At 35.8% G+C, this 26,343-nt stretch overlaps 1 long non-coding RNA gene across 1 annotated transcript in view; it reads right to left on the bottom strand.

The window, feature by feature from the left end:
* The window catches only part of LOC150045638 (uncharacterized), a 102,373-nt gene extending 85,108 nt beyond the window's left edge, over window positions 1-17,265 (bottom strand). The window contains exons 1-2 of the long non-coding RNA XR_016532876.1: window positions 17,110-17,265; window positions 16,490-16,615 (exon numbers count right to left, since the gene is read on the bottom strand). This is a non-coding gene — a long non-coding RNA (uncharacterized LOC150045638). The remainder of the gene's footprint in view (window positions 1-16,489; window positions 16,616-17,109) is intronic.
* Between the last annotated feature and the right edge of the window lie 9,078 nt (window positions 17,266-26,343).

Below are 26,343 nucleotides of genomic sequence, written 5' to 3'. Positions count from 1 at the left end.
TTTGGGTCTGGCTTACTTCACTTAATATGATTTTTTCCAAGTCTTTCCATTTCTTTACAAATGGGGCAATGCCATTCTTTCTGATGACAACATAGAATTCCCCAATTTTAATTTTCAAGTTAGAAAAGTAACAAAGTTTTCATGTTCATGGAGAAATGGTGGGACTTTGAGATCTATCCCTCTACTATGTGAAAAAATAACATTTAGCAGATAGTAAATTGGAAATGGAAGACAGAATCTGATAAATGAGAGATATGAAATAGGAATCAGGTTTACACCATAGATCTAGGAATCTCCTTTTCTTAGGGGGAGGAAAATCTCAACCAATATTCCCATGAGGTCATCTTGATAGGGAAATAAATGATGACATACATTGAGTAGTAGAAGATGTGCAAAGGTCAATATGGTATTAAAGAAAGAATTGTTTGGTTTTCCATAAACATTCATTAATTTCCATTGTGTTACATCTACATCATCTGAGAAAGTTTATTCCTTAATCATTATTCTATAAAAAGTCACTCAGATTTCTTTCTCTAAAGAAACTTATCTTAGCTCACACATCCTTTAGTAGCTGCTAATGAAACAGAACAGTCCAATCTATTTACAGAACTGAATGTTCTTAGAATTTTGTGTTTCCTTACCATTCCAGACAGAAAGTAGATTTACTTCCCTCTCCTGAACTCATGAATAATTTTGGAAAGTTGTGTAAATCTAGACATATATTTAATGTCAATGGGAAAGCATCATTAAAAGGAAACTTGTGGGGAGGGAAATGGGAGAAAAATGAGGGAGGGGATAACAATGGTCAACAAGAAATGTATTCACTACATTAGGTATATAACTGTAACCCCCTATACATCATCTTGTCAATCTTGTAGCCCATTTTTCTGTCAAGACAAAAAACTTTAAAATAGCCATGCTGTGGTATAATCTATAACTTTATTTTACTGCTGATCTGAGGCTTGAATTCTGGGCCTGGGTACTGCTCCTGAGCTTCCTTTTGCTCAAGGCCAGCATTCTGTCACTTGAGCTACAGCACCATTTCTGGCTTTTCTTTCTAAGTAGTTTATTGGAGATAACTAGTCTCTCAGACTTTCTTGTCTAGGCTAGCTTTGATCCTTAGATCTCAGCTTCCTGACTAACTGAAATTGTATACCAGCACCTACCCAGCAAACTAATATTTTTAGGTGAGGGTATTGGGTTTTGTACTCAAGACTTCAAGCTTATAAGACAGGTGTTATACCATTTAAGTCACACTTGCAGCCCAATGTGAATTTAATTTTTTTGCCACTCCTGGGGCTTGAACTCAGGGCCAAAGCACTGTCATTGCACTTTCTCAAGGCTAGAGCTCTATCACTTGAGCCACAGCACCACTTCCAGCTTTTTCTATGTATATGTTACTGAGGAATTGAACCTGGGTCTTTGTGCATTCTAGTCAAGCACTCTACCACTAGGCCAAACTCCAGGCCCCTTTGAATTTAATTTTAACATTAGCATTTGAGAGAAATATTAGAAAAGTCATGGAGTCAGAAGAGAACTTATATAGCCTCCCTCCTGATTTCTCATTCAGAAAGATAAAGGAGTTTCTTGCTTTATTGTTTCAGTTGCCCAGTAATTTTAGTAAGTTTTGAGATATGAGTATTTGCAGGGAAAAGAATGCCTCAAGTTTTTTTTCTTACTTCTGAAACATAGTCTCCCTCACATTCAAGCTTGGTCCAGTAAATTCAGGGCCACATAAATTCAAATGGTTAGTCATAGCTTTATTTATTTATTTTTTCTCAAGTAAGCTAACATGATTTTAAAAAAATTTCTTCAAGTTAATAAAAGGGTTAAATCATTGAAGCTTCTTAAGCACTAATATTTTTAACTTGCTAACATAATTATAAAATGTTCTGTGGATGCTTTTAGAAATATTTTAAGTTTTTGTATAAGAACACAGAAAAAAGATAAAAAACGATCCTTAAAAACATTAGGCATGGCCCAGATCTCCAAGGCAACAGAACATCTGGCTGACTAGAATGAAACCGAGTCTGTGTTGTCCTACTCAAAAATAGCTGCAAAGCAGAACAAATAAGTATCTTTTACAAAGAGGTTGCAATATTCTTAACTCATAATTACACCAAAATGAATGGATATAATAGAAAATAAGCAAGATTTAGAAGAAAGAAAAGCCAGGCAATGATAGAAATTCACAACCTAGTTTTCAGAAAAGCTTACAGTGCTGACTTCCTGTGTCTGCAAGAAAAGATAGCACAAGTATTGATGCCTTCCAAATAGTGTAATGCTCTCGTGCCTCATCAATCCAAGTATATTTAATTATGTATCATTTGTTTCCTTTCTCTCAAGGGAGAAATCATGAATTTCCTTCACCTCAGACTACAATTAGGAAGCTACTATTCTCTACTGAAAAACACACAAAAAAATAACTGCCCACCATTAAGTGTGAATAAGAAAAAACATACCTCGGGAAACTGAGTAATTGAGATCTAAGGGCATGCAATGAAGCTATTTTAAGCATAATGAGTATTATAAGCAGATATTTTGCAAGATGTCTTGGAAGGAACAAATCTTAGGGCAAACATTAATAAAGTAAAAAGGAGCTTCTGTTAGTGCTAGGTAGAGGTTGAGAAAATCTGAAGATGGAACTTGGATCTCTATCTAATGGCAGAATCCAATTTTAGTGAAGTCAACTTGATATAAAGAAGCAGAAGGGAAGAAAGAAAGACAGTCATACTTGAGCTGTATGACTACTATTGCTGTACTGTCAATCACAGTGGCAACAGTGATTGACACTGTTGTTAATGCTGGGAGTCACTTCAGAATGAATGAGTTATTTTACATGCATTAATAATTTAAGTAAAGGAGAAAGAATTTATACAGAGAGACTAAACATTCAACCTTGTAATAATGCCATTAAGTAAGAAAACAAAGCAATCAATGAATATTGTTAAACTAAAATATAATCCAGGATAGATTATATTGATTATACTGGCCAAGAATTTCACACAATTCTTCAAATAATCCATTTATATTTTATTATCTTTAAGTAATTGTACAAAAGTTTCAATTCAACATGCCAATTATGGGTACCACACATCGTGAAAAGGGTTATCTCGCCCATCATTCTCCTTACCCTATCTTTTCTACTTTTATTAATGAACTTGGTCTAATTATTAGCATTATTAGCATACTTTTAGTGAGTAGCTTTTTAGAAAACTATTAGAATTATTTGAAGCATATTTATAGGTAGCTTATATATCTTTTGTAAAGTTACTATCACAAAATTTTCTATTCCAACATATTGACATTCATCTTCATATATCTGGTAGACTCTTCTTTCTGATAAAGTCAAAGGAGATTATTTGATTAAGCAAGAATTATACTTACTTGGCCAGAAGTTTGGCCTAGTGGTAGAGTGTTTGCCTAACACGCAAAAAGACCGGTTTGATTCCTCAGTACCACATAGAAAAAAGCTGGAAGTGGTGCTGCGGCTCACGTGGTAGAGCTCTATCCTTGAGAAATCCCAAGAAATCCCTGAGTTCAAGCCCCAAGACTGGCAAAAAAGAATTATAATTACTTATAGTGATCAACAAATGTATTTGTCAGTTTTAAAAAATAAGTACCTAGGAGTTAGTGCTCTTATTTTCTTAATCTGTATGCACTTACATCCTTAATGTTTTTAAAAATAAATTTAATTGTATTTCCCAAAACTCTATCCTATTTGTATAGTCTTTAATACAACCTATGACCCACTACATCTCTAGATAAATGTTAAACTTTGATATGGCTATGTACTTATAGGTGTTTTTAAAATGCTGCTCTTAATGTAAATGGTATTGATGAAAAATTCATTGTTCTTATTCCTCAATATAATAAAGGCTGTGTATGACAAACCCACTGCTAGTATTACACTTAATGGTGAAAAGCTAAAGCCATTCCTTCTAAAATTAGGAACGAGACAAGGATGCCCACTCTCTCCACTCCTGTTTAACATTGTATTAGAATTCCTAGCCAGTGCAATAAGGCAAGAAGCAAGCATAAAAGGGATCCCAGTAGGGAAAGAAGAAGTAAAACTATCCCTCTTTGCAGATGACATGATTCTGTATTTAAAGAATCCTATAGACTCTACTCCCAAGCTCCTTGAGCTGATTCAAAACTTTGAAAGGGTAGCAGGCTATAAAATTAACCCTCAAAAATCAACTGCCTTCCTCTACGCCAACAGTGAGAGGAACGAGGCAATAATCAGGAAAGAAACTCCTTTCCCAATAGCCTCAAGGCAAATAAAGTACCTAGGAATTAGCATAACTAAGAATGTAAAGGACCTTTTTGATGAAAACTTTAAAACCCTGGAAAAGGAAATTAAAGCAGAATTAAGGAAATGGAAAAACCGCCCATGCTCCTGGATTGGAAGAATCAACATTGTGAAAATGACAATCTTGCCAAGGGCTATCTACAAATTCAACACAATACCCATCAATATCCCAATGGCATTCTTTAAAGAAATAGAAGAGGCAATCCAAAATTTCATATGGAATAATAAAAGACCCTGTATCGCAAAAACACTTCTTAGCAGAAAGAACAGCGCCAGAGGAATTTCAATTCTGAACTTAAGACTCTATTACAGAGCTATAATTATCAAAACAGCTTGGTGCTGGCACAAGAACAGGCCAATGGAATAGAACTGAGGACCCAGATATTAAACCACAGACCTATGGCCACCTAATCTTTGACAAGGGAGCCAAAAAAATAGAATGGAAGAAAGACAGCCTCTTCAACAAGTTGTGCTGGCAGAACTGGTTTAGCACCTGCAGAAAACTAAAGTTGGATCCTTCTTTGTCACCCTGCACTAGAATTAACTCCAAATGCATCAAAGACCTGGAGGTAAAAGTAGGTACACTGAAAACTTTACAAGAAGGAATAGGAGATACACTAGGCCTCCTTGGCACAGGTCGAAACTTTCTTAATAAGGACCAAGAATCACAACAAATCAGAGAAAGGCTGGATAAGTAGGACTGCATTAAACTGCAGAGCTTTTGTATGGCAAAGGACATAGCTAGTAAATTAGGAAGCCCAGAGAGTGGGAGAAGATCTTCACCAACCAAACAACGGACAAAGGCCTCATATCTAATATATATCAACAGCTCAAAAAATTGAATCACTCCAAAATTAATCTCCAAAGTAACAACCATCCCATTAAAAAATGGGCCAAAGACTTAAAGAGAGTCTTCTCTGAAGAAGAAACAAAAATGGCCTATAGACACATAAAGAAATGCTCAACATCTCTGGTCATAAAAGAAATGCAAATCAAAACAACCCTAAGATTCCACCTCACTTCAGTTAGAATGGCCACGATAAGGAAAACAAATAACAACAGATGCTGGAGGGGATGTGGCCAGGAGGGATCACTACTACACTGTTGGTGGGAGTGCAAACTCGTTCAACCACTATGGAAAGCAATATGGCAGTGCCTCAAAAGGCTAAACATAGAGCTCCCCTATGATCCAGTAATTCCATTACTTGGCATTTACCCAACCATCCAGAAACTAGGGCATACTAAATCCACTAGCACAACAATGTTCACTGCAGCATTATTCACCATAGCAAAAATATGGAACCAACCTAGATGTCCCACAGTTGATGAGTGGATCAACAAGTTGTGGTATTTGTACACAATGGAATTCTATGCTGCTGTCAGAAAGAATGACATCGCCCCATTTGTTAGGAAATGGAAAGTCTTAGAAAAAATCCTATTAAGTGAAGTAAGCCAGACTCCAAGGAACTTAGGCTCAATCGTTTCCCTCATTTGTCATAATCAGTAGAAACCTTGGGCTCTACTAGTAGAGATCTGCAATAGAGAAAAACCTTGATACATAAGGCCATATAGTATGAAGCTAATTGAAAAGACCTCCAGGATATAGAAACAAAAGCCATATAATGAGTGATTGTTGTCCTTAAGGTACTATGTTATCTCTCATCTCTTTTGCTGTCCCTTGGTTATCTAATATTGTTACAATATCTCACTTTGTTATCTGATATATTGGATTTATTTGTATTTGGTTATTTGAAATTGGATAGGGAAGGGGGGAAAACCAAGATGGGAGTGGTGGTGGAGGGGAGGGTAATGGGGACCAAGACATGTGAAAGGGTTTCAATGTATGTGAATTAATGCACCTTCTATCTGGCAAATATCATGTAACCCTTTTACTAATTACAATAAAAAATAAAATAAAATAAAAAAATAAAAATAAAAAAAGAAAAATTCATTGTTCTTATTGTAAGGAATTATTAATATAGAGTTTCTCTCCTAACCAAAGTTAGAAAAGGAAAGAAATACCTAGTAAAAAATTAAAATAAACAGGAGTCCCTACATATTATTAGAGAATGTTAAAAATTAAATATAACTAATATGTAATATAATATAACATACACATATTTATTCAGGAGTAAAACCAGAAACATATAACAAAAATATCTACTCTTGTGTTCCTGCAAGCCATGAATAAGGATATTTTAGTGTATTTTAGCAGGCAGCGTCTGGAATCTTTGGAAAGATAGGTTTTCTCCAATCATCTTCCCTAATTTATGGTTTCTTTGCAACACTGTCTTTATGCCAGGAGTCTCAGTTTCCCTTGTATTATTCAGGTACAACTTGCTACAGTATAAATTGCCAAAAAATGTTTGTGCAGCCCATAAAATTAATGAATCACCTTGAAAAAAGGGGAGACAGAACAGCCGTTTGCTAGATCAATCAATCTTTTACCTGAATGTTGAAAATTGGAACTTCTTTGATAGGTTCTAAATTGAAACATAACTCAATGAAGAAATGAAGAGGTCTCCTGTTCAGGAGTCCTGCTGATAAGGTCTTTTTTTTCTTACTAGGCATAACCCAAAGAAATCTGCTTCTGTTTGTTCAGGGAGATGTTCTGGAATCTCAACTTCTCAGACATAGTTTTTTTGGGCATACTTTCCTAGGAAGCCCTAATGATCAAAAGTAATTTCTCTGTCTGTTCTTCACCAGTACCCATTCTTACTATTTTACTCTCCTAGGTAGGAATCTAACTTAAAATCTCATTTCTTTCAGGCGAAGGTTTAATCTCTAATTTGATGCAATATTGAGACATGGCAGAACCTTTATGAAGATGTGCCTAGTAGATGTGAGTTAGGTCTTGAAGACATGTCCCTTCAAGAGGATACAGGGCCCTGTAGTATGTCTTCCTATTTTTTCTCTTTCCCTGCCCCCTTCCTGTCTCTCTCTCTCTCTGTCTAGGCACAATGAAGGGAAAACCATACATATCCTATCATGATATCACTAACTATAGGGCCAAGAGGCAATGGACTGGAAATTTTGTAGCTGTAGCCAAAACTCAATTGCTGCTCCCTTTTTTGCCAGTCCTGGGGCTTGAACTCAGGGCCTGGGCCCTGTCTTTGAGCTTTCTCAAGGCCAGCACTTTACCACTTGATCCACATGACCACTTCTGGCTTTTTCTATGTATATGGTACCAAGGAATTTGAACCCTGGTCTTTATGCTTGTTAGGCAAGCATTCTATCACTAGGCCAAACTCCTGGCCAAGTGTTGCTCCATTTAAGTTAATTTTTAAGGTATTTTGTCACTTTGTCACAGTAATGGAAGTTGAATAGCATACAGACTTTCCTTTCCATATGAAAGTAGAAAGTTTCTACTATAGAGTCCAGCAAATAGCTATAATCTAGGGGACAATATGTAGGGAAGAAATCTATTGCTAATACGTTTCACAATTTTTTTGCATGTCAAGGGGCTTGAACTCAAGGCCTAAGTGCCATTCCTGGGATTTTTAAAAAAAATTAAGACCAGCACTCTACCACTTCTGGCACAGATCCATTTCCAGTTTTTGAGTAGTTAATTGAAGATAAGAGTCTCATTGGGACTTTTCTGCTCTGGCTGGCTTCAAACAGCAATCCTCATATCTCATCCTCCTGAATAGCTAGAATTATAGGCTTGAGATACCAGCACCTGGTTTCATATACTTTTATAAGGCAAAATTTGATGGTGAATATTTTTCTACCTTTCAGAAAATGACATGTCACTCTGACGGGTTTGCTGTTAGTATGATCTTTTTCCTGTGAAATATATGTAGAGATGTTTGTGGTTGGTGTAACACAGGAAGACAGTATAATAGTATTACTCCAGAGCTGATCTCTCTTCAAGTTTTGGAAAGCCTGAGGTCCTTTTACTCCTTAACTGTATATTGTATCTAAATGAAATAAATATATCAGTTAGCACTGATATTAAGCCTAATTACCTTCTAATAAGCTGTTCATTAAGGCTGAAAGGAGAAATACACTCAGAGTCTAGTATACCACTGAACCTATACAGGGCATTTTGTATGATTATTATGTTGCACAGAGATTTCTATGAAGAAACATCACAGCTAGGTGCTGGAGGCTCATCTCTGTAATCCTAGCTGCTCAGGAGGCCAAGATCTGAGGATCATGGTTTGAAGTCATGCCAGATAAGAAAGTCTGTAAAACTCTTATCTTCTGTAAACTATTCAGAAAAAGCCAGAAATGTCTCTCTGGCTCAAGTGGTAGAGCACTAGCTTGAGCACAAAGAGACTCAAGGACGGCACCTAGGCCCAGGATAGGCAAAAAAATCAAGCAAACAAACAAAATGAAAATATCTACAGAAGTCACAATTTCAATTGCTTTTAACCAAATACAACAAGTTGAAGAATATTGTTAATTACTTCTGCTGTTTCTTTCTTGTGGTATACTGGAGCCTCATATTTGCTTTGCTGGTGTTCTACATGAGCCATGTTTCTAGCTCATGATTTTGCTGGTTATTATAGAGACAGAGTCTAACTTTGTACCTGGGCTGGCTTTATATTACAATCCTCCATATTTCAGCTCCCTCATAGCTAGCATTATAGATTGAGTTACCACATAGTAGGCATTTGAATATATTTCTTTCTAAGCAAAATATTGTACTAACACAACATTTATCAGATTACCCAAAAGAAACCAGAAAGATAGCATACATTCTAAATTCAGTAAGTTTACTTTGTCTTTCAAGGAGATTAGGTTCATTTTTTTTCCATAGTTTTTTAAAAATTTTATTGTCAAGGTGATATATAAGGGGTTACAGTTATATTTGTGAAGTAGTGAGTACATTACTTCTTGAACATTGTTATCCCTTTCCATGTTTTTCTCTACCTTTTCCTCCCCTGATCCCCTTCCAACTTCTAAAGTTCATTTCCAACATATTATCCTGCGAATATCACTGTTACACTGGTTCACCCTTTGTCATTTGTCTCATCATCTTGTTTTTCCTCCTTCCTTTCTCTGATTCAAATAAACAAATAGATGTATGTATAGTATACCAGGTACCAAAGTCAGACACAACAACAAAAGGGGATAAACCATAATGGGAGTGGGGTAGGGAAAGGAGCAACAGAAAAGAAAAAGGAAAAAAACAAATGAGTAAAGAAATAACTTCACATAGTTTGTTGAAAACAACAACCACAAGGATAAATATCTTGTTTCCCTATCCTGGAGTTAATTTTGCTTAGGCTCATTCTATATGGCCATATACAGTTTCTGAGCTATTGTGCTCCTCTGTTAGGAAAATTCTACATGCATTCTTTAGTCTTCATATTCACCTTCACATATAGTAGGGGTCTTTTTCTGATTAAATTCTCTGTATCAGTACTGACTTTGATTTTGAGTACCCTAAACCACCTGCCTCTTTCTTTGTCCCATTTTTGCCTTGTCTCTCCAACTAAATTGTCCTAAAAGCCTATTTTCTAAGAACATTTCAACTTATTTAATGACCTTGGTTTTTGATGACATTTTGATAATGACAGAAAAAAAAAGAAAACAAACTATAGCAAGGAGTATTTCATTCTTCCACATCCTAGATTTAGTATTAGGAGATGTTTGAGGGTCAATGAAGCCATGAGAAATTGAGATAAAAGGAGGAACATTAGGAAAGAGGGAGGCAAGGGGAGAGAGGAGAGATCCCAGAAAGTGCTACATACATGGGAAGCATTATTAATGTTTGACAACATAAGATCATTAATCCTTGGCTAGAATTCCAGAATGTTTTAATTTAAGAGGAAAGAAAAGAAAGAAAATGTGCACTCCCACACCACATTGAAGAAAGTATTACTTCATTCCTTTCTGGATCCTTCAAGTCTATCAATTTATTTGCCTGGTAAATGGGAGGTCCTCAATAGTCACTTAATGCATTATTTTATAAAAAGGTCTGTATTTTTTCTATTATTTCCTCAAAGCCACTAAGGCAAAAATTTAATTTTGTACTGTCACTGTTATTCTTTTACTATGGTTTATACTAAAAAGTAGAGGTCAGTAAAATTGTTTTCAAACAACATTTAGTTACTACTCATGTTTGGAATTTGGTTTCACAGTGCTTCTCCTTTGCTGATGCTTATTTGGTAGTAGAAAATGTTTATCAACAGCTATTAGATACAAGCTTGAGGAATAACATCTAAAAATTATCTAGTTTACTATTCTGAAAACTTTTTGTGACTACCATACATACTTCCTAAAACTATAATAGTCATTGTTTCTAGGTATATGAATAAATGATGAACACAGATAATAGTATTTTGCATTTATTTTCACAACTAAATCTCACAATTTTCATGTGAGAGGCTATTTGGCTTGATTTAGAATGAGGACTGATATTATTCCTTATCTTTTTGATTATATTCATCTTCCCACTAAAAGTCTTTTTTTTGCTGGCAGTTCTTTCACACTTCAAAATAGAGTTTGTACTGAATGCCTTAAGGACAGTTACACTAGTAGAGATAAACTAAAACAAAATAAAGATCCTAAACAACTGTCTGAACTTGCATTATTTCCAAGGGCAAATTCTTCTCAGTTATTGTATTGATTTAATTTGCATACAAATTGCTCAGGATTTTGGTGATGTATTTTCACTTGAATGATTTGCTATCAAGTAGGGAATGAATAGATGACATGTGCAGATTCAAGCATTGAGCTGAATTTTAAAACATTCATTGGTTTAATAAAACTATATTTAAAACAAAATTGAACAAAAAATATATGAATGTGAGTTTAAGATGACATCTTAAATACCAGAGAATTGCCTGGTTTTGTGTCTTTGTTTGGGAGTTAATTTTATTTAGCTAAAAGATCCATATGTTTTGGTATGAAATTTTTTATTTTGTTGAGCTTATAACTTTGTTTTTCCAGTACTGGGGCTTGAACTCAGGACCTGGGCACTGTCTTTGAGCTTTCTCAAGGCCAGCACTTTACCACTTGACCCACATGACCACTTCTGGCTTTTTCTGTGTATGTGGTACTGAGGAATCGAACCCTTGGATTTGTGCATGCTACGCAGGCAGTCTACCACTGAGCCATATTCCTGGCCAAGCTTTGAATTTTTAACTTGAAAATAATCCTTACAAAAAATTTTAAACCAGAAGTAGTTATTTTGCTTTATATTCACCATATGAAGCAAAAGGTACCATTAAATATCTAATAATTGTAATATGCATTTAATTTATGTCCTAGCTCTCATTCTTATCATATGAATGCTTAAAGCAAATGTAGGAAAATCTTTCATTATTTTGTCATTCCTGTCAATTGTTGAACCTACCTTGGAACCTAAAGAAAGTTTTACTATTTATTAACATTTACAGTGTCATCTGTCACCACCCTGTGCCAAATTTTCTGTATTTAGTAATTGATTTTGGCTTTTCTAGGGAAGGAAAATATAAATTTCCTAAAGCAGATACTCTCATATTGCATATATTTTTATTATTCCCTTTTTCCTCTAAGGTAAACATTATTGATGGATATGTGTTCATAAATGAACTGGACAAAAGGCTTCTCCTCATGGGACTGTACTATTTTATTTACCAAAGTGTTGAGGAAATATACTAAAGGAAAATGTCTCTACTTTATGATGTGGCAGATGGCAACAAGCACAGTGCTAACTGTTTAACAGGTGCTCAAATATTTTATAAATGAATAAAAAGAGGAAACATGCTTAAATGAGGAAAGCAAGGAGGCACAAGGGAAATCTACTGGGCCTGACCGTGTAATGACAAAATGAAAACTCAAGTCTTTCTTCTTCCAAGATTTCAGATTCAACTAAAAGATAAAATAAAAGATGATATTCAGTGGTTAGTTGTTGGAAATATGAAAAATCACAAAATGAATGTTGCTTATTTGCAAACAACATGGCACCTATAACTGCACCGGGAATCTTCAATGACTTCTTTGTGATAGTCACCAGTATTGCTATTTTTGCCAAAGTACAAAATGGTTTTGTCAGTCAGACTAGAATCAAATCTAGATCTGTCATATGGGCATATTCTGCAAAGATCGCTTCCTTTCTTCATGTAACATCTGGGCTAATATTTTATAATATGACTTGCAATTATATCAAATATACTACTAAGCGAATACTTTTGAGTAGATCTAGTCTCTCATCCTACTGATTTCTTCAGAACTGGAAGTTAAGTTTAAGTTAAGTCTTGTTTCTTTTTTTTTTTTTTTGCCAGTCTTGGTTCCTGAACTCAGGGCCTGGGCACTGTCTTTTTTGCTCTAGGCTAGCACTCTGCCACTTGAGTCACAGCACCACTTCTGGCTTTTTCTCTGTGTATGTGGTTCCAGGGAATTGAACCCAGGGCTTCATGAATGCTAGGCAAGCATACTACCACTAGGCCACACTCCTGGCCCAATGTTAATCTTACACAAGCTCTGAGGCCAAAAGGGAGAATAAGGTAAACAACACTTATATGAACCACAAGATGTGATGAACATTTGAAAAAACGACTGAATTCAATGAGTGTTAAAAGAGCCATGTGAGCTTAAGGATTTACAAAATTATAAGCATAGCATAAGTTAGCAAGAAATATTGCCTCATGTTTTATAAATTGATACAACTTTTCTTGAATAATAAAAAAATTGAGACTGAGATAATTTTATTATTTTTTTTCACAACACTTAGAATTGTTATCTAAATCATCATTCTGAAATGCTTTCTAAATCATTGAGGAAGAATGAAGATACAAGCAGAAAATAAGCTTTCAGGTTTCACACACAAATGGATAAACTTTTTTCTCTGGTCTCATGTAATCACTTTATATGCAGAAAAAACAATTATCTCAATACACAGCAAGTTCACTAACTCAGGGAATGAGTGAAGAACTTTGGTAACTATATGTATTATTGAAATAAATAAAAATAGTACACATGCAGTACAGTGAACAAAATGAATTTTAGTCAGAAGAAAATACTTTTCAACTTGTGAAAACAATATACATTTCCTCAAAACACATATTTATTGCTTTGTTCTATTGCATTCAGATTTTAGTTTAAATTTTGTAATAATTCTGTAATATTGGAAAATCCCTTTTCTTGAAGATAGACATTAGATTTCAATTCAAAGACACTAGTAATTGTCAAGCATGGTCAGAAACACAGAAACTTACATTTTTCCCCTTGAATTTGAACTTAGGATCTCATATTTACTCCACTGGAACTATACTACTTTTATCATGTCTCAAGGCCTGCTTTTTGCTGGTTAATTTCAAGATGGAATTTTGTAGACATTCTTTCTGGGACAGCTTCAAACCTAGATAATCTGGATCTAGTCTTCCTAAGTAGAGACCATTATAAGAGTGAACAAACAACTGGGGCCGGGAGTTTGGCCTAGTGGTTAAAGTGCTTGCCTAGCATGCATGAAGACCCGGGTTCGATTCCTCGGTACCACATACATAGAAAAAAGCTGGAAGTGGTGCTGAGGCTCAAGTGGTAGAGCTCTAGCCTTGAGAAAGTCCAAGGAGTACTCAGGCCCTGAGCTCAAGCCCAGGACTGGCAAAAAAAAAAAAAAAAAAAAAAAAAGAGTGAACAACTACCAGCCAGCAACCTCTCAAGATCAGAGTCTCCAACTTATTATTAAACTCCTTCTAAAATATAGACCTATAAAATACATGAAAATGTATTGATTTTGAAAATAAAAGTTTCAAAATTATATATTACATTCTATTGCTATTTTCACTGTGATTGAATTTCTGCTTATAAGGAAAAATTCTGTGCATAAGCAAAAGAAGTATTTAGACTTCTACAATTTTCATAGCAGCAGAAGATGAGGACATTTAGTTTATTTGAAATAAATATATATTTTCTATTAACAATACACGAAGTAAGAGGAAACCAATATAAATATTAGAATTGATCTTAGAAGTCCTCCCTATGAATAAAATTGCAGTGGTTTCCATTGCTTACTGAACAAAGGTAAGCAGAATTAGATTTATTAAATTTCAAAACAATTAACAGAATCCCACTACACCTGAACTAAAACTCCATAGCATATATAAAATTGTCTCAATGGAGTAATAACCCTAACTGCACAGAGAGCAACAAATCTGACTGGTTTTTAGTTCCTGTCAGATGAGATATGTCATCACAAATATTTTATCTGTTATACACACATTGTATTTTCAGAACCCAATAACTCTGGAAGATTTTCCAGATCTATCTGTTCAATGAATATAATCACAGAAAACTCTGCCTAAGCTTTTTCCATTAGTCTACATCAATTTCAATTAGAGAATTAGCAACCATTTATTTACTACCTGCTATGCCTGTGCAAAAAATTATATGAGTAAGAATGTGATAATAATTTTTTCCTAAAGCATCTCTAAGATCTCACCTCACTGAGTGCATTATTTAAGCCACAGGGAAGTATTTTGTTCACTGATCTTGTTGCATTTGAGTGTGTTTATATATATATATATATACATATGCTATATACATGTATCCTATATATAGCATGTATATCTTAGTTTCTCTATGAAACATATACTCTTTTACTTTATTTTGGTTTGTTTTATGAGTTGTCCCATAATTAGCCATTTATTAAAAGGAGAGACATATAACAGTGTCTTAGACTCTCAATGGCCCCATATGAGCATTTCCTACATGGTCAGAAAATTATGTGAAGACACAAGTAAAGATAAAACTTGAGACAATACATAGGAAATAGTTAATAGATAGTTATGTGTGCCAAGTATCCAGAACTTAAAGGCAAGATACTCAGCTTTTTACTGAGATGTCTGAAAAATGTACAAATTTTTGAAGATCTCCCAGGAACTAGGCTCACACCTGAAATTTTAGCTCCTCTAGTGGCTGTGATCCAGAGGAATGAGGTTCAAAGTCATCCTGGACATAATACCATTAGACTCCATTTCCAAAATAATGAGACAAAAGGCAGGATCATGTGTGGTTCAAGTGGTAGAGTATCAGTTGAGTAAGTATTAGGCCCTGAGATTAAACTCCAGTGTCAAAAAACGGAATGAAACAAAAATACTAAAATGTGAAGTTTTTAATATGCTGAGAAGGGAGAGAACAGAGATTAAAGGAAAGGAAATATTTTAGAGATGTATTTCAGAAAACTATCTTTAAATAATATTCTTAGTTTACACAATATTACTAAATTTCTCTATAAATTGCCCCTGTTTATTTTGATAAATCTCATTTTTGTCTTCAAGGCCCAGTTATTTAGTTTTCTTATAAAGCTTTATGTAAGCTCGATACCACTGATTATCAGTTCTTCAGAAACTATACCTGATTATTATGGGTATACCAAAGAAAAATTAATCCTTGTGTCATAAGACATTCAAAATCCATAGTAAAATCATACAAATGAATACCATTATTATAGTATTCACGATGTGATAGTATAGCTGGACCAACGATAAGAAGAGGTATTCTGTGGCTATATTAATAAGGAATGAAGGATCATATTCTTTAAGCCAAACCTAGATGTAAGATGGGTATGGAATAGCAAGTATTCAATATTTGACAGCCTTTTAGGTAGCAGGACCACCTAATGACTGGTCAGGCTCAAATAATGTGTCAAAGTGAAGGAAATTATAGAAAGAGATCAAGAATTAAGGATTGTCATGCATGACTGCCTACAAGGCGAAAAGGGACTTTTTCTAGCTACTGGAATGCAGTGTAGGTAAAAGACAAAGTGTTGTTCTTTACATTATTAGAAGAAAATTCAGAGTACAACTGTTGTAGAGTCTCAGTAAATGGCCATTGGATCTTACTGCCTTACTCATATTAGAGAGTAATTCATTGGCTTGTTTATAAAACAAATGTATTATTACTAAACACGTGGATAGTACTTAAGTGGGTAGGTGTGGTGGGGGGAGTTGGTACTAAGGACAGAACTCAGTGTCTGAGACTGTCCCTTAGCATTTTTTGCTCAAGGTTAATACTCTGCCACTTGAGCCACAGCTACATTTCTAACTTTTTGGTAGCTAAATGGAGATAACATTGCATGGACTTTTCTACCTGAGCCGACTTAACCATGGGCCACAGATCTGAATCTCCTGAGTATCTAGAATTACAAGTATGAACCATTGGTGCCTCGCTAGAAAATAGTATTAAAAAATGTTCACTTATACAGAGCTCTACAGATCACAATCCTTAAAGTGAAAGACTTACCTATGAACAATTCCCGTGGGACATAGTGTCTCAGTTATATGGAACTTAAATAGAAGAGCCAGTAAACTGCCCTTTCTCCTTCTCCTTCTTCTGATCTTTAACAGCTAGCAATGCATGCCCATATGCCTGTGAGAAAGGAAAATATAAAATTTAGCTTTCTAAAGCATGGCACCAGTCGCTCATGCCTATAATCCTGGCTACTCGTGAAGACTGAACTCTAAAAATGGCCATTTTAAGCCAACCCAGACAGGCAAGTCTTTTACTTTCTTGTAACTTTCATTTATATTCTTATAAGAATACTTTTTATTATCTTTAAGTACTTGTACACAGGAGTCGCCATTCAACAAAGCAGTTTATGGATGCAATGAGCCTGTGAAATTTTTAACTCAATGAGCCACCAGAAAGTCAGAAACGAGGCTGTGGCTCAAGTGCTAGTCTTCAGGAAAGAGCGAGATGGAGGGAGGGAGGGAAGGGCGCACACACGCGTGCGCACACACACACACCCTTAGTTCTCTGAACCGAGGGCGTTTCTAGACCATTTCTCAGGGCGTTAAGAGAACGGTCTGGAAACCAGGGCGCTTCCTAGGAGAAAACACCAGAGAACAGCACGCATTCTCTACCTTGCCTTGGCACCCATTTTGAATGCGAACTGAACTTCCTGCGAGCAGCAGAGCCCGGCTCAGTCAGCATTAGTTTCCACCTGTCTTCGATGGGCTCAAGCCGTCCCCACACAGAGAACGAACCTCGGCCTTGCTACCTGGCCTTCCGGAACATTCGAGCATGGCCTGGAATTTAAGACCGCGCCCATGCTTCCCCAGTGTTCACGCCAACTACGCAAGGCTGCGCCCGCAAGGCATGACGGCCCGCGAGACTCGACGCTTCATGTGGCTCGACGCCCCAAGAGATTCAACACCTCACGAGACTCGACGCCCCACAAGACTCGACGCCCCAAGAGACTCGACGCCTCGTGAGCCTCGACGCCCCGTGAGCCTCGACGCCCCAGGACATCTCGCGAGACTTGACGCCCCACGAGACTCGATGCTTCATGAAGCGCGATGCCTCACGAGACTCGACACCTGACGAGACTGTATCTCGCGAGAAGTCATGGCCCGTGAGGAAATGCCTCGTGAGAGGCCATTGCACTTGAGTCTCCCCGAGGGCGCTTCACTTCCTACTCCTGAGCCCACCCCGGAGGACTTGCCTTGCCTTCCTGACACATCCCGTCCCCCATGTCCAGAAACTGTAAGTGTTTGACCCTATTTTGTCTTCCTGTCAGGTGGGGTTTGTTTCTGAGGGAATGGCCACAGCAGGCTGGGATTCCCGCTGGTGAAGGAGAAGACCGGGCCAGACCGAGGGTGTCAAGTAAGCACCGATCAGTCAGCACAGGCGCAGGAGACGCTTCGAAGGGCGCCAAGTGCTTGCCCCGGGAGAGTGGCTCTCGAGTAGGTTTGGACAGCCAGTTAAGTGTTCGTGCATGCCACTAAGAGATGGCCACGAGAGAGCAAGGTGTCCAGGGCTGGAAAACTGGCCTCTGCATCTTACTTTTGTTTTTTGTTTCTTTTGTTTTTTTGTTCTGTTTTTTTTTTCTTTAGTTGTTCAAAGTGGTTGCCATTCAACAAAGCCATTTTATGAGTAGACTATATCGTGATCAATGTCATCATGGCTTTCTCTTTCCTTGAATCACGGTTTAGCTGGAGGCTATCAGGACTGTAGTTCCTTTCCTTTCCCCATCCACTCTTCCTCATCACCTTTTTTCCTTTTCCTTTTGTCAGCCCAGGGGATTGAACTCAGGGTCAGGACACTGTCCCTGGGCCTCCCCTCCGCCCCCACCCTTCCAGGTAAGCACTTGAGCCATACTTCCACTTTCAGGTTTTTGATAATTAATTGGAGATAAGAGTCTCATGGACTTGTGCTTTCTAGGATGGCTTCAGCCTCCTGAGTAGCTAGAATTACAGGTGTGAGCTACTGGCACACAATGGTAGGTTCCTTTCTTACTGTTTGCTTTAGATGCTGTGGCTTGAACTCAAGATCTCTGAAAACACCAAGCAAACTGTAGTCATATCTGTGACGTACTCTGGGGGCTGTGGCAGTATGAGGGATAGAAGGCAGAACTGTGACTCAAGTGCTTTATTTAGGAACTAGTCCTGGTACCAGAGCAACATAGTGAGGCTCCAGTATCTTAAAATAATAAAAAGGGGAATTTGAAGGAAACAACCTATGAGGCAGGCAAAGAAAATTTACGGGCAAAAGCTAGAACAAAGTAATCGCAGAGTTTATGGAAGGCTTAGGCCTACTTAAGTTTCCACTAGCCAGTGTAAGAAAACATCACTGAACACATGAATTTCAATAAGAGACTCTCAAATGAGTCATACCAAAGTTGTGAGATTCACTTATTTTAGAATGAAGATATTCGACAACCACTTGTACCAAATCCTAAAAGTAATCTTTTCTTTGGTTAGGTAGGTCTGAAAGTAACTGAAGTGCCTGCCATAACAAAATTCATTCTACAAATATGTAAATATCATAATGAAATCCCTTTGTTCAATCAATTTATATTCAATTACAAAGAATAAAGATTATTTATACTTAATTACAAAAAATAAAGATTACAGAACTGAAAACACTCATGTTAAATAATTTACAATGTATGGAATCATAAACAAAAAACTTGAAATTTATAAGGCACAAAAATGTAATCCATGGCCTGGAAAATTATCTTGCACAGTAAAAAAGTGATTGTCACCTTAGATAAGTATGACTGTGCCACAGTACTGTGAAGTATATGTAACTACGTAATCTCAATAAAGAAATTTTTTTGGGAAAAAATCCCTATGCACTTACAGTAGCCTTCATAAGGAAATAAATTTAAGGCCCCCCGATTTAGAAAGAAAGAAACGAAAGAAAGAAAGAAAATTATCTTTCACTACAAACTAGAAATGGTTGGATTCAGCAGGTAAGGATCCTTATTGCATATTGTTCAGGGACTAAAAAGAAAAAAAAACTTAATGAAGAGAGAAGTTGAAGTTACAATAGGATTTTAAATACTTGTAATTATTTAGTGAAGTTTTCTTTGGAAACTTCTGAATGTGAAATGATGTTATTTGGAAATAGCCATACTTTTAATATTTTGTTTCATTCATCATTTTCAAATGGCATTGGTTTTTCTTACCTCACTGCATGGGACTGAACCTCCATTATAATACTGAAGATCTATATCCTCATCTTTCTAATCTTAGAGGAGAAACATTTCAACTTTACTATAAAATGGGTAACATTTATTGTGTGCTTTTCAAAGGTACTCCATCAGGTTTAGGTTTCTTTTACACTTGTAGATATTGTAAATGATAAAACGGACTCACTTTTGACTACTTTTTGTGACTCTGTTGAGAGGATCAATATGATAGATCTTGTTTCATGAATATGATGTTTTATATTATGATACTCGATGTTAATAAATCTAAACATTCTTGTGATCAATCCTATTTAGTGATGCATATATTACATTGGTATATCACCTGTTATATATAGTATCCTATCTTTTTCTTTTTTTTATGTCAGTAGTGGGGCTTGAACTGAAGACCTGGGTGCTATTCCTGAGCTCTTTAACTCAAGGCTGACACTCTACCACTTGGATCTACAGCACTACTTTCAGATTTTGAGTGGTTATTTGGAGATAAGAGTCTCACAGGGACCTTTTGGCCCATGCTGGCTTTGAACTGTGATCCTCAGATCTCAGCCACTTGAGTAATTAGGATTATAGGTATAAGCTAACAGAGCCTAGATTGGTTTACTTTCTTTTGTGAAGTATTTTTTACACCCGTAATCATAAGGGATATTTGTAGTTTTTTAAATCTCTTGTAATGAATTTACTTCAGTAATAACTTCATAGACTGGAGAAGGATGTGCTTCCTATTGTATTGAATTGTTTTGGAAGAGTTTATAAGTGTTTCATTGTGTTTTTCTTTAAATATATGGTAAGATTTTCCATGGAACTTAAAATTATTTTAACATATGAAGTTGAAAGAAAAGTTTTTGCTTCATCTGGATAAAGGATGGGAAAAAAAAACAAAGTAAAGGTAAAGTTAGAAAATCTCAAGTCAAGTCTAACTACAAAAAATGGTCCATAGAAGAGATGTGCTTAATTTGTCTCATACTGTGCTTCTGATTATCCTCATGAATACTTAGTAGAGTATACATGAGAAGTAGTGGGAGAATTGCTCATTGTCATTTTGTTTGAGGCTCCTAGGGATCATAAACAGTCTTGATAGCTTAAACTGAGACTTTCAAGAACTGATTGAAAATTTCAAATCTTATCTGCATCTGCAGTGGCTCTTTTTGTGCTTTGCCAGTGGTTTAACTTTCCTTGAATTCTAATCTCCTCAAAGGGCTTGCTATACTTATATTTGTATATTATATTTGCTAGTTTTTCTTGAGGTATCAGCTATGTAATGTACATTGAAAATATGTTTTTGTTTTGTTCTCATTGACATCATAAGTGATATTCTTTTGTGGCTTCCTATATGCTAGGTGAAAATAGAACTCAGCTTTTTAAGATTCTTACATACTTAGTTATTACTATAGATCGGATTAAACATTTTCTGGTTTCCAGGTAAGAGGTTGCTTATAAGTAACTATATGTTGTATCCCTTGCCACTATTTTTTTACCAAAACACATGTTTATCCATCTATTCATGCCACTGTGTGTAATTTCTACATGACAACTTAATCTACATTTTAGCTGATATTTATTCTGTCAGAAAAAATAGTTATAAACTCTTTTTATGAGTCATGATGACATTCAGCACTGGGGGAATCACAAAAATACAGGAGTGTAAGGAAATACTGAGCAGTTTTTATGCAGAATAGTCTAATGCTAATTATTAGTCAAGTGGTGGGTATTATATACGTCCTCCACCATATTTTGGTCTAAAATGGAAGCAGCCTGTCTTGCAAAGTTGGTTCATTGCCCTATTATGTTTTTAAAATTTCTATAATTTCAATTGCTAGACAGTTCCATCTTGGTTTTCCCCCCTTCCCTATCCAATTTCAAATAACCAAATACAAATATATCCAATATATCAGATAACAAAGTGAGCTACCGTAACAAGATGATATAACCAAGGGACAGCAAAAGAGATGAGAGATAATTAAATCTGTCTGCAGCTTTAAGACTAGACTCAGGGGTCTTCAGTGTTGAGTATCAACATTAATAATTTAAAAAAATTAGGATTAAAGGAGAGAATAAACATAAGGCTGCTGATATATTTTAATAACACCAAGAAATGACACCAGTGATATTGATGATGATAACTGTTAATTTTAATATTACTGTAATTATCATTTATTGATTGATTTAATTTCTGCATGTCTGTGGGTGTACATGAATACATACATGTTCTGGTACTGGGTTTTGAGAACCTTGTGTTCTCATTCGGCTTTTCCTGCTCACAACTGGTACTTTACCTCCTGAAGTATTCTCCAGTCCAGGTTTTATGATGGATAACTGGAGATAAGAATCTCTCAGACTGTTTTGCCCAGGTTGATTGGAATTATGATCCTCAAATCTCAACCTTTGGAGTAATTAAGATTATAAGTATGAGCAGTCCATACCAGGCTTAATACTGCTATGATTATTTTTCTTCAGTTTCAAGTTTCACAAAGCCATGACCTTCATTTATATACAGTACTATCTAAACTATTTCTATCATAATGCTATCAATACATTGCTTTTGTTCATTTATTTCTTTTCAAGATCAATGAGTTTGTAAATTCTTATGGAGACAAAGGCCAGTCACTATTAACATTATTTCTTCAGTATGCTGCTGATTCATCTGTCTTGTGTCTGCTGATGTACTTGAGAATATCCCAGCATGTCCTCTCCTTTTGAATACACTTTAATTCAAAATGAAGGAAAGACTATTGCTAGTTCAATTAGATTAGCCTAGCACAGCCCTTGAGCTTAATATTTGGATTAACACTGGCACTTTTGCCATTTCAATCTTTCTTTGGCTCCTTCTGCTATGTATGATTTCAAGATGAGAATTCCCTTTGGACTTTTGGCTGAAGGCATTTGTCAGTTTCAATTTATTATTTCCTCAATATTTGCTCACTGCAGAGCACACCACTTTGGAAGAGCATGTACATCTTTGTAAATGCAAGATAAATATGATGACTGAATATACATTTAGGAAAGTAAAAATACAAGAGAACTATTTTAAAGTTTATACAATCATGCATGGATCCATCTTATGTGTGTTGCCATTTGAATTTCTAGCAGGTGTATTGCCTGTGTCATTCCATTGTGAAACAGCATCAGCCTAGGAAGGCATCTGCTCTCCAGGTGTTTTATTCAACATTGCCTGCCTATCACATCATCTAAATAGAAAATTGAAAAGTTGTGTATCTTCTAATACATAAACCCTGGAACTCTATGTAAAGGAAAATAGACAAAAATGGCTAAGAAAGTATCTCAGTAATTTATGTTATAACATGTTGTATCTTGGTAAAATTTTCTTGTACTTTCATTTTTAAAAATGTTCAAGTTTTCCAGTGACTACTATTTAAATGTGTCATCAGTTTCATGCTTATGAGGAGGAAGCTATTTAATTTCATAGCAATCCTGTTAAAATTTTGAACCATAAGACACATTATTGTAGTCTATAATATGGCCCTTGACTATAGCCTGGTAGTATGGAGAATAGTTAGAATGAGAAATTTGACCACTTGGGTTTACTTGGAGAGCATTAATTAGGTCATTAAAGTGTAGCCTTTTTATTTGTATTAGTCTTACAAAAGAGGTTGCATAAATATTCTCACCCCTTCAACCAGGTGAGGACATGTAACAATAAATATCATGTGTAACACAGAAAGTGAGCTCTTCACACCAAATTTGTTGATGCCTTGGTCTTGAACTTTCAGGGTTTCAGGTGGTAAGAAATCAATTTCTATTGTTTATACCCTTCATTTGATCACAATAGCCTGAGCAGATCAAAATAGCTTTTTACATAAATGAAATGAACTGTTCTCCCTTCCAGGTGGCACCCAAGCAAAAGTTGAAAGGTGTTAACAACAGGAGGGCATAGAAATAAACGTTTATAACGCATCATGTTTCTATCCCAATGAGAAATTTATCCTTTCAATGATTTTATTTTGAAATAAAAGCTTGCCCTGTAGGAAAATGTAACTAAAATACGTAGAAAGTATTTCTAAAGAACACATGAAAGAAGTTCTTTAAAACCAAAATTTGAAGACTGTAGGAAGTATAGAGCCTAGGTTGGAGTGCTATGGGATTCAGAACCTCCTTGGAATGAAAGATTCTCAATGAATCCATAGTAAATAAATAGTTAATACATAGCTTTTTCATTAGGAGAAGTCACTTGTTAAGCTTCTCCTTCCCGAGTAGATATATTCAGGTACAGCTCAGAAGATTCCATTTGAATATCTTTTTCAGCACATGGTAGCCACAGTTGTACAGATGCTCCTATAGATTATGAGTTACAATTAATTAATTCACTTGTTAATGGATTTATATTTTCTCACTGCAAAAGTTAATTTAGTGGCTATGTCAGGAAAGTAATTATTTTTGGTTCTGCCTTTAGGTCAGTTAACCTCTTTTTGACTGTTCCCTCATCTGAAAATAATCCATGATATTTTTTCCATATTTCTTTACTCAATTCTCTGATTTTTTATTATGCTTAACAAGAATCCCCAAGAAAGCCTTGCTGTGAATAAAACATTATATGAAGAAGGAGGCTATATAAATGCAGTGTAATAAGAATATAAATGCAAAACAATAATTATCCCAGAGTTCTGGCATTTTACTACCAGTGGTGACATTGGCGGGAAGGTGATTCACAGAAGCACTAGGGCCCTGATTAAGGCAATAATGAGAGCAACTTAGAAGAAACAAGGCTAAGTAAACACAGCATGAAGAAACAATAACTAAACACTGACAGGCTATTTAAAAGTCAAAGCTACAAGCGAAGAATGAGTGTGATTTCTAAGAATGGAGTCCATAGTTGGATAAAAAAAAAAACAAACATTTTTAGAAGAAAAGGTCAAACCCTAAAGTCTAGAGATCTCTGAATTGTGCAATTTTTTCATGGATCTTTGGAGAACTTGCAGAATTCCATAGAGCAATTTGTCCTCAATAGGACTGTCTTTGATAATATACCTCCTTCTTTATATCATCAGCTTAGAGGACATCCCTAATGAAGGCGCCCAACTCTTGACTTTGGGTAAATAAACAGGCTCTGTTTGAGACTATAGTCTTAAGAGCAAATCCCTTTTTACTCTCATGTGCTCAGCTGTTTCTTTTCCCTTGGTTACCCTCTTCCCTGTTTCCCTCAATCTAGAAATATAACTTTAGTGGAGTTTTAAACCATCTTGGGTGAGAGAGAAAGAGAGAGGGGGGGGAGAGGGAGGGAGAGAGGGAGAGGGAGAGGTAGATAGATATGGAGAGGAAGATTCCATTAGTTCATCCATTAATTCTCCCAAAACTACGTGGAATTTTGTGAATGAAAAAGAAGCTCAAGGAACTAGCAAGTCTCATATACCCATTTCTCCCAACACAACTTAGTATGTTTAAGAAAAGATGTTGGGCGTGGTGGCTCACATCTGTATTCCTAGCTTACTCAGGAGGATGAGATCTAAGGATGGAGGTTTATAGAAAGCCTGAGCACTAAAATTCATGAAACTCTTATCTCCAGTTATCCACCAACAAACTGAAAGTGGCTTCGTAGCTCAAGGGATAAGGCCACTGCCTTGAGTTGAAGAGCTCAGGGACAGTGCCCAGGCCCAGAGTTCAAGTCCCATGACCAACCAAAAAAAAAAAGAAAGAAAAGATGATCAAATGATTAATTGGATGAGTTTTTTTCCTAATCTCATTTTATACTCCATTATAAAACATGGTCATGGTCAGCAATCATACAAATGTTTTATTTCCTCTCCAATATTGTCATTCTTGCATTTTAGTAACTTAACTAGAAAGTATCCTGAAGTATATCTAGTGTGACTGGTGTGTTCTTGTTCTCTCAACTTTATTTTTCAGTTTTCATTTTTCGTTGTTTCAGTGAGCATTTTTTGTTAATTTTTCCTGTAAGTGTGTAAGTGATAATGGGATTTGAACTCAGGGACCACTGAAGTAATGCACATATCCTTTGTTGATTTAGTTATTTTCCAAGTACTCGTCTTTGGACTGAGATCCTCCTACTTAGGCTGAGATCACAGGTGTGGGTACCCACACTAGGTTTTGTTGTTGATTTGGGATGTTATTAACTTTTTGCCCAGGCTTGCCTGCTCAAACTATGGTCTTGATATCTGCCATCTAATTAGGTGGGCTTACAGTTGTGGGGCCCGATACCAGCATGATTTCTGAACTGTAATATTTATTTAAGTTATGCTTAATCTGCTGGTTTTAGCTATCATTCTAATTGCTTTCTGTTTGTCTCTGAAATTTCTGAGATTAGCTTGTTTTCCATATCACTAATTTGACTTTTAGAAAGTCCATGTTTTTCTTTTTATTTCTGACTTACTAGGTGGGAAATAAGTTGTTTTCTTTCCTCAACCTTTTCACTTTGGTCACAACTTGTTAGTTCTACATTATTACCTTTCTTCTCTTGTGATATCTTTTAAATTCATATTTTGAGAATTATCTGAATGAAGCAGTTGCTAAAATCCTATTCCTTTTGTTTGAATTGTATTTTCTTCCAGATTGATTCCTCATTTGTCTTTTGACTCTTATTTTATTTTGATTTATTAGTTCTTGTTGCCTCTGCTCATATGTAATTGCCCTGCCATTTATTTTTATTTTGCCTGTTCTAAATCTAGCTGCTCTATCTCTGAATCATGTTTCC

The sequence above is a fragment of the Megascapheus bottae genome, chromosome 27 (assembly GCF_031878675.1).
Source record: "Megascapheus bottae isolate mThoBot1 chromosome 27, mThoBot2.hap1, whole genome shotgun sequence".
Taxonomy (NCBI): Eukaryota; Metazoa; Chordata; class Mammalia; order Rodentia; family Geomyidae; genus Megascapheus; species Megascapheus bottae.
This window is presented reverse-complemented; position numbering and strand designations above follow the sequence as displayed.